This window comes from Lynx canadensis, chromosome B1 (assembly GCF_007474595.2).
Source record: "Lynx canadensis isolate LIC74 chromosome B1, mLynCan4.pri.v2, whole genome shotgun sequence".
Taxonomy (NCBI): domain Eukaryota; kingdom Metazoa; phylum Chordata; class Mammalia; order Carnivora; family Felidae; genus Lynx; species Lynx canadensis.
In genome coordinates, this window is record NC_044306.2 from 137,586,460 (window position 1) to 137,595,714 (window position 9,255).

The window sequence follows — 9,255 nt, forward strand, 5'->3', positions numbered from 1 at the left end:
AAATTATTATACGCTTTGCATATCAGAGCTGGTATCACCTTTCCCATAAAGAATGCTGCCTGAAATTAACATATTCTCAAAGGTAAAATGCATATTCTCCGAAATGCATTTTATTATGACAATGCATGTATTTACTCATAAAAACAATAAACACAGACAATTCTACACTAGCTCTCACAAATTCTAAATTTGTGGATTTAGGACTTCAGGTTAAAATCAGTCATCCAGCCATCCACCTTGTATGGGGAGAAGAGTTCTGCTAGTGTTTAGAATAAAATGATTTCTTGGGATTAGAAACAGTAATGCTTTTTTTTTAATTTTGAAATGGGTTTTGCTTTTTTATGATTGGTTTTAATTCTGGCATTTCATCTTGCCAGCTACTATCCTGTTTAAGCAATGCTGTCAGCTAAAAGGAATTTCTGATTAAACTAAAGTGGTCTAGTGATAAATTACATACACACCCTACTTTGAATAATCCCAGCCAAATTGGAGAAAAATGCTGCTACACTATTATTAACTAATGTAATGAAATATCCCCATTTCATGGTTTACTTTTTTAAAATTTTTTAATGTTTATTTATTTTTGAGAGAGGGAGAGACAGAGCACAAGCAGGGGAGGGGCAGAGAGCGAGAGACACAGAATCCAAAGCAGGCTCCAGGCTCTGAGCTGTCAGCACAGAGCCCAACGCAGAGTTTGAACTCAGGAACCGTGAGATCATGACCTGAGCTGAAGTCAGACGCTTAACCAACTGAGCCACTCAGGTGTCCCCATAGTTTACTCTTTGCTTTAATAAATTAAAAGTAAGTTGCTGGTAAATATTTACTTTAACCCCTTTTTTTAAATTTTATAATGCTGTCTATCAAGGTGGTGATGTGGGTAAGGCTTGGGGTAAGAAAGGCATGCCCTCTACGGGCCTCACTGCTATATTGAGAGGGCCAGCTAACGTCACAGGTGTTGGCAGTTTCACTGGAGACATGATCGTGACAGGGTGGGCTATATTCACTGGAGCAGTGACAGAGGTGAGAAGGTTGACTGGGGTAGTGAATGTTAAAGGAGAGGTCATGGATAATGGGCTGGTTATAGTTACAGGGTGCCCTCTGTTCGTTGGGCTGGTTATGGTAACTGCACTTGAAACATTTACTGGATGCTTCATGCTTGTTGCTGCTGCCACTGTGATTGGGTTTGACATCGCCCCAGGTGACACGCAGGACATTACATTGAATGGAGCAGTGAGAGTCACAGGTGTCATAGCAGCCACGGAGGTCAGGCACGGGTTGGCAGCTTCTTGCTTGCTTGCTTTGACAGCTTCTTCCCCCAGTTTCAGTGTCCCCACCTGCTTCCCCGGTCATCTATCACATGTTGTTGTTGCCGCTGCTGCTGCTTCTGGCTGCCGGTCTCCACTCATGCATGCATGTTCTACTGACGCCTTGTTCACATGTATTACTGCTGATACCTTGGCTCTGCCCGTGTGTCTTTAAGTGGCTAGTGATGTATGCTGCACTCAGAAGCTTCCCACAGACGTTACACCGTACGTTGCCTTCGTGGCGCCCCGTGTGTGTCCGCAGTCTGTCTTTGGTGGCCAAGGCAACAGGGCATGTCTCGAGAAGCCTTTCCCACAGACACTGCCAGTATGGGGTTTGGTGCTGCCTCCTTCATGAGACCTCACATGAGAAGTCATCGGCCCTTTCTCTTGAAGCGCTGATTGCAAACAGGACACTCGAAGGGCTTTTGGTCCGAATGGAAGAGCCTGTGCCGGTTGAGGTGGTACACAGCCCGGAAGGCCTTCCCACACATCTGGCAGGCATGGTTCTTGGTAGGCTTACTGGGTTTCTTGACGGCCGGGGCCACGGCCATAGCTGTGCTCCTGGCACTGCCGCTGGGGTTGGTGCCCGAGGAAGACGCAGTGACTGTTGATAGGATGCCAGCAATGGTAGAGACCAACGAAGTTCTGCTGCTGTCCCCGGCGATGGTGGAGATGAGGGGAACCACGGTAGTGGGAGTTTTCTTTGACCGGGACACCAGCTTGATCCCTGTGTGGCAGGACTCGTGGTGCCTCGGATGATAGCTGTCCCTGAAAGCTTTACTGCAGTCAGTGCACACAAATGAAGTTTGGGGTGTTTCTTTTTTAATCCTGATGGCATCCTTTCATGTTTCTGGTGCCACTTGAGGTTTCTGAGTTATGGAGATGGGAAGCAATGGTTTCTGATCGGGGGCTCTGCAGCAGGGCTCTGGAGGGGCAGCAAGCCGTTCTGTGCTGCCTGCTCGTGGCGATGGGAGGCTTCATGGGCTGCCATTTTACAATTTCAGATGTCTGTGGCAGCATAAAGTATTTTTACAGAATTGTTGAAGCTCACTCTCACACACGGGTCACACCAGGTCTCTGCTTCTTCAGTGAAATGCTGTAGAATGCCTCGACCACCACGGGAATCACTTTCCCAGGATTCTTAGGATCCCCACATTTCTACGTGAAGCCTTCTCTTTTTTTTATATAGAATTTTTTTAAATGTTTATTTTTGAGAGAGAGAGAGAGAGAGAGCAAGAGCGGAAGAGGGACAAAGGATCTGAAGCGGGCTCTGTGCCGAGAGGCACGAGCCCGATGTGGGGCTCAAACTCACGAACCATGAGATCATGAGCTGAGCCCAAGTAGGACATTCAACCGACTGAGCCACCCAGGCGTCCCATTACATGAAGTCTTCTAACAGGGGAACTGGGTTTCCCCAACTTGTTCTCTGAGGAAGAGACAGAGTAAAATAACAACCATCGACTGCCTTCAGTTAAGTGATTAAAAAAAAAAAAAGAACTTCTGGGTAGACTTTTGACTAGTATCATCAAACCAAAGCTTTAATTTTATCTCCCATCTCTTTCAACTTTTTTTTTTTTAAGTTTATTTATTCATTTTTGAGAGGGACAGAGAGAGTGAGCAGGGGAGGGGCAGAGAGAGAGGGAGAGAGACGATCTCAAGCAGGCTCTGCACTGTCAGCGTGGAGCCCAACGTGGGGCTTGAACTCATGAAACATGAGATTGTGACCTGACCCGCAACGTACAATCAGATGCTTAACCAACTGAGCCACCCAGGCGCTGCCCCGCCCCCAACATCTTTTTCAACTTTAAGGCTTTTTTTTTTTTTAATTTTTTTTAACGTTTATTTATTTTTGAGACAGAGAGAGACGGAGCATGAGCAGGGGAGGGGCAGAGAGAGAGGGAGACACAGAATCCGAAACAGGCTCCAGGCTCCGAGCTGTCAGCACCGAGCCCGATGCGGGGCTCGAACTCACGGACCATGAGATCGTGACCTGAGCCGAAGCCGGAAGCCTAACGGACCGAGCCACCCAGGCGCCCCTTTAAGGCTTTTTTAATCCTGCGCAAGCTTTCCTTTTTCTGGGGTTGGCGAAAAACAAAACAGAAATGCTATTTCATCACCCAGGGTGGTAGGATGTAGCAACGTGAAATCTCCAGTGCCAGAGGGCACAAAAAATTGTACTGAAACAAATTAGCATCAGTGAGTCACACCTTGAATGTCTTGTTAGTAGAATCCATCAAACATCTTAACAGCTGTGGCTTTTGCTTTCCACCAGGTTATCTGGAAAGCAAGCAGGTATTAAATTGTTTTAAAATATAAATTCAATAGTATGCTCTAGGAAAAAAAACAAGAGAATTTAACACTCCCATTTCTCCAGGAAAATCTACTTAAGACTGAAGCTGAGTGAGTCTATTCATACCTTTCCATAGAAAAGACTGAAATAGTCTCTTTACCCATTCAGCTATCATGGGTTCTAAATTATTTTTCCAACAATTTTCACTGCACACATCGCCAAGCCCAGGATCAAATATTAGCTTTCACACTTCTCCAGCAGGTGGAAAGAAAGATTTTAATTGCTGGAAAAAATTAAATAATAGAAAACCTAATTAATGAGTTGATCAATAAATGCTTGGCACGTGTTTTATCCAGGAAAAGAATTAACACAAGTATTCCAAAAGATTGTTCATCTAGCTTTCCAAAAATAAGTTATAGGTTTTTCTTTTACATAAAGATCTCAAAAATATGGAACGCTTCTCGAATTTGCGTGTTATCCTTGCGCAGAGGGCATGCTAATCTTCTCTGTATCATTCCAATTTTAGTATATGTGCTGCCGGAGTGAGCCCTACAACTATTTAATAGAGATGAATATTATTGGATCCCAATTTCAGTAAGCAAGTACATCCCTCTGAAGCATCAAGTCTCTAACATGATTCTAATAGAGCAGCTGAACTGCTTTTCTTATACTGTTATCTTCTATATTCTGGTATTGAACTACTAGGTCAATATGCTATGTTATTCACTAAATTGTTATAGTGCAGAGGGCATAAATTTTTTTCTCTTATTCAAGTAAGATACCTACTAGTTTTCACAGGAATTCCAAACAGAGAATGAGACTATACCTCATTACAGGTTTATTTCCCTAGAAGAAAAACTGTGATGTTACTGTTGATTACTTCATAGACCAATGTGTAGATGAATTCCCCCATTTCAAAAATATACATCAATATAATATTATTATTAAAATATACATCGGGGCGCCTGGGTGGCTCAGTCGGATGAGTGTCTGACTTTGGCTCAGGTCATGATCTCGTGGTTGAGTGTTCGAGCCCCACGTCAGGCTCTGTGCTGACAGCTCGGAGCCTGGAGCCTGCTTCAGATTCTGTGTCTCCCTCTCTTTCTGCCCCTCCCCTGCTCAATGCTCTGTCTCGCTCTGTCTCAAAAATAAATACAAACATTTTTTAATAAAATATACATTAATCCGTTAGTTTTGTCCTTTCTGTACTCTAGTATTTATTTACTTGTTTTCTCATTTTCCCTGACATAATTATACATAGAGTTCAATAAAAGAAAAGTTTCAGTGTTTGCATTTCTTTTCTGGACTTTATCATTATTTATTTTATTTTGTTATCATTACTGAAAATAACTTTGTTGTAGAGAAGAAAGAAAGTCAAAAAAAACCAATATGCTTGTAGGTGTCAAATACGCTAGACTCACCACTGGAAGGCTATACTCTGGGGTAGGTTATTTCCTCAGCCTGGCAATCCCAGACTCAAATATTAGGTCTACCAGCCTCAAAATATTAATTTCAGAAAAATTAATTTACAAATTGGCTTTGCTTAGGTCACGTCACAGAATAATTCAGAGATCTTTCACATAAGTCGCATATTAGGAATTTACTTTTGTTTACAATCAAACAAAGGTAAAAAAAAAAGATCTTAAAAAAAATGATAAAACAAGAAGAAAAATGATAGTCTAGGAAAATAAGGGTTCTGTTTTCTTTCACTGAAGTCTCTGATTGACTGGAAGTTACCCTTGAGAGCCCATCATGGAGTCTGCCCTAGAGCATGCTACTGGGTCCCAGGGAAAACAATTTCAGTTGCTTGCAGACTCTTTTGGACAGTGGTTCTCCAAAGTTAGTAGGTTCTAGGAGAGGTTGTTAAAACACTGAGTGCTGTACTGATTCCTTAGGTTTGAGGTGAGGCTGGAGAATTTGCATGTCTAACAGCTTCCCAGATACTCTTCCTCTGGGAACCACACTTTGAGACCATTGCCATGAGAGTCTTAGCTATAGTGTATCATGTCTGCCTTTGCTCTCCTGTTGACAGCTCTATCTAGTTAAACCAAAAGTGCATCATTTTCTTCATCAGAAATTCTAGTTACCCCCTTTTGGTTACTGTCAGCTCTCAAAGGAACAGAGGTGTACATAAGGACTGCTTTTTGACACAGTATTTTCAGTTGGATTTAACCTTGAGATAATGGCTGCATAGCAACACTTAAACACCTATATATCAGACAATGGGGAAAGACAAAAAGATCAATGCAATCATGAATATCATAAGAAATATTTAGAACCCACTTTTACATTCAATTCTTTAGTCAGCCTAGAACTATCCAATTTGGGTCATAGTCATGGTTAAATTATGTATCACAGATTTTTGTTCAAGAACTTGCAGTTAGGTGAAACAAAAAATCCTTGTATAAACCAGTGACATGCAGTGTCTCAGACCATTCCTGGTAACTTATTATCCTAATAAAATAAAGAAACTGATGGGTTTGTTTTTGAGTATTTGGAGTCTAATTGATCACTGATGTGTGTTGGGTTCGCTGAAAGCCAACACTGGGATGGAATTTTGCCTAAAAGGCATTTATTAGGGATGAACACTTGGGAGGTAGATAGGAGTAGGATTAAGCAGAAGGTGAAAACGAATGGTCATGCAGACCTTGCAAAGCCTTGGCCAAACCACAGGGAGCTCTGGAGCATATGGGACTCATCAAACTTAACCCTCTTTGGGCCAAAATGGCCAGGTCTTTATACCCCTGCAAGATCGGTTAGATGTCGACCGTGAGGTGATTTCTGGAGCTAAGGCAAACCTTGGCAGCTGAGAGTAAATCCTGTTCACCAGAATCATGCCCAAATTACACCCTGCATTTTGATGAGGTAAATGCAGGGAGAAATGTCCCAGAGATTCTCATTAAGTAGACAAATGTGCAGTTTAAGGTAACTTGAAGGTATCAGTTGCTGCCTTGATTTAGTTGGTGTGATTGTTGAGGACACGTGCCCTGAATGGAGTTAAACAAATCACATAATGGGTTCTATATGACTTTGTGAGAAAATAATAAGATAATAGCTTCCATTATCAGCCCCACATCTCTTTTATATTCTTTTTTTTTAATTATTTTTTTTATTTTATATATGAAATTTATTGTCAAATTGGTTTCCATACAACACCCAGTGCTCATCCCAAAAGGTGCCCTCTTCAATACCCATCACCCACCCTCCCCTCTCTTTTATATTCTTGATGTCTTCTGGGTTTCTTCAGGGCCCTGGAAGATAACAGTTATAGCAGTTAATTATTGGAGGCCTAGGGTGTAATTAAGGCATGTAGATGTATTGGGACTGATAATATTCTAGAAGGTTCCAGTGTCAATTAATCCAATAGTTGGAAAGTCCAATGGTTAGAAAGTCCAGTGGTTGCAAAGAATTGCAGTCATTCAATTATTTGAGAATGATATTTAGGGATTTTAAAGCTCGTTGCCAGATCATGGATCTTGAGCCAAAGATGATGGGAGAAAGATGTTTATACCAAGGACTATAAAAACTCTCAGCACAAATGATTCCAATCCAAAGCCATACACTAAGAGCCTTGACCAAACTTTAGCATGGTTCTGAGCAGACTAAGGCCATGTCCCTGGGATGACTGCCCCTCCCCCTACCTTGCATTTCTGAGGGGAAGAGCTCAAGACTGCCAAAAGAACTTGCTATTTGTTTCAGTCAATATCTGATGATAGGCCCCTGACCTTCCTTTCTTGGAGCACTTACTAAACAGGGCTTACAATCATAAATCCTTCCTCTGCCCCTTTGAGATATATTTGTATTTCCTATGACCAAGAGTGTCTTTCCCAAGGACCAAAAAACCATACCTTTGAAATGTAATAATGAGAAAGGATAGGGTCTTTGCCTTCAGTCTTTTGGGGGAGGGTAGAAGCCTAATTTTGATAGATGCTACTTAGCAGAAACAGATGGTCTAATCACATTTACGTCGACCAACTCTGTTGCCCTTTTTATGTAATTTTTCACTTCTCTGACTCTGCTTAAGCCTATACTTGCTCCCCCCTCTCTCATCCCTCATACTCCCTTTAATATGCCCTATCATCTCTGCACAAATTGCAATGGACCTCACTTCTTTCCCCTCTGGCAGTAGTTACTAAATAAAAGCTGCTTTTACCACTTTAACAAATGTCCAGCTTTGTTTATCTTTGACAATACCCAATGGTATCTTATTGATATATTGATCGTTTGGAGATAGCTTTCTACTTATGGAAGCCTTCTACTTAGGGAGACCACTTAATGAACCTCAGCATCAGATCTCCAGTGGAACTGGATATCTGGAATCCCAAACACATCACGCTGGTGGTGTGGACTGAATTGTGTCCACCCAAAATGCTTATGTTGAAGCCCTTACCAACAGAACCTCAAACTGTGACTATATTTGCAGGTAGGGTCTTTAAAGAGGTAATTAAGTTAAAATGAGGTCATTAGGGTGGGCCCTAACCCAAGCAACTGATGTCTTCATAAGAAGAGGAAATTTTGATATATAAGAAGATATCAGGGATACTTATGCACAGAGGAAAGACCACGTGAAGACACAGAGACACAGTGAGAAGGAAGCCATCTGCAAGCCAAGGAGAGAGGTCTCAAAAAAAAAAAAAAATCTTGCTGGTACCTTGATCTTGAACTTGTAGCTTCAGAACTGTGAGAAATAAATTTCTGTTATTTAAGCCACCAGGTCTGTGGTGTTTTGATATGGTAGTCGTAGAAAACTAATACAGCTGGAAAGCATATTTCCACAAGAGTATGCATTGGAACTTAGGAAACCTATTTGAGGTTGAAATTTCCTTTCTAGTATGTTCTAAGGCTGACTTCTATTGGTGTCTCTTCTTATATCTTATGATGGTACATGAGGGAGGAGTATGTCTAGAAATGCTCCTTTTGGAAATGTATCTCATACATGTTGGACATATACTGTAAAAATGGTATTTTGAAAATACTTGACAATATTAGAAATGTACCAGGAGGAATCTGTCATAGTAGGAGTCAAGCCAACCTTCATGAGAACTTCCTATAAAATTTTCATATGGTGACAGTTTATGAGGATTTTGAGGTAAAGATTGTATTATTATTATTCTGCTGGAGTAAAACTTTAAATGAAAGAAGATTATGATTTTTGAAAAATTCAGACTATTCTCTTATAATAGATCATCTCATTTTATTTTTTTAGAGTTTGGGGAATGATATGCACAATGACATTTCTGAAAGTCTCTTCCTCAGTTCCTTAAGTATTTCACCTGTAGAATAGGGTGTTTAAAAATTATTATTAATAGACTATATTAAAGGAATTCCTTATGTTGGAAAAACAAATGTGTGTGTGTGTGTGTGTATATATATATATATATTTCACAAAATGTAGAACATGGCAGAAAAATTTCAATATGACCAGAAAATTTACAAACTGTTATTTAAACATACTCAAAGATTTGCAATTTGGGTAACTGGAGGAGGTCTATTTATAAATTTTTAAAATAGTTCTTAAAGTGGAGATTCCAGGGGCACCTGGGTGGCTCAGTCGGTTAAGCGTCCGACTTTGGCTCAGGTCATGATCTCGCGGTCGGTGAGTTCGAGCCTTGCATCGGGCTCTGTGCTGACTGCTCAGAGCCTGGAGCCTGTTTCAGATTC

The 9,255-nt window shown here is 41.1% G+C and overlaps 1 non-coding gene and 1 pseudogene across 1 annotated transcript; both read right to left on the minus strand.

The window, feature by feature from the left end:
- Positions 1-860: 860 nt before the first annotated feature.
- LOC115512469 lies at positions 861-2,295 on the minus strand (annotated as a pseudogene).
- Positions 2,296-4,037: 1,742 nt separating this feature from the next.
- LOC115513123 lies at positions 4,038-4,144 on the minus strand. The gene has a single exon (XR_003968550.1). It is a non-coding gene; the product is annotated as a U6 spliceosomal RNA (small nuclear RNA).
- Between the last annotated feature and the right edge of the window lie 5,111 nt (positions 4,145-9,255).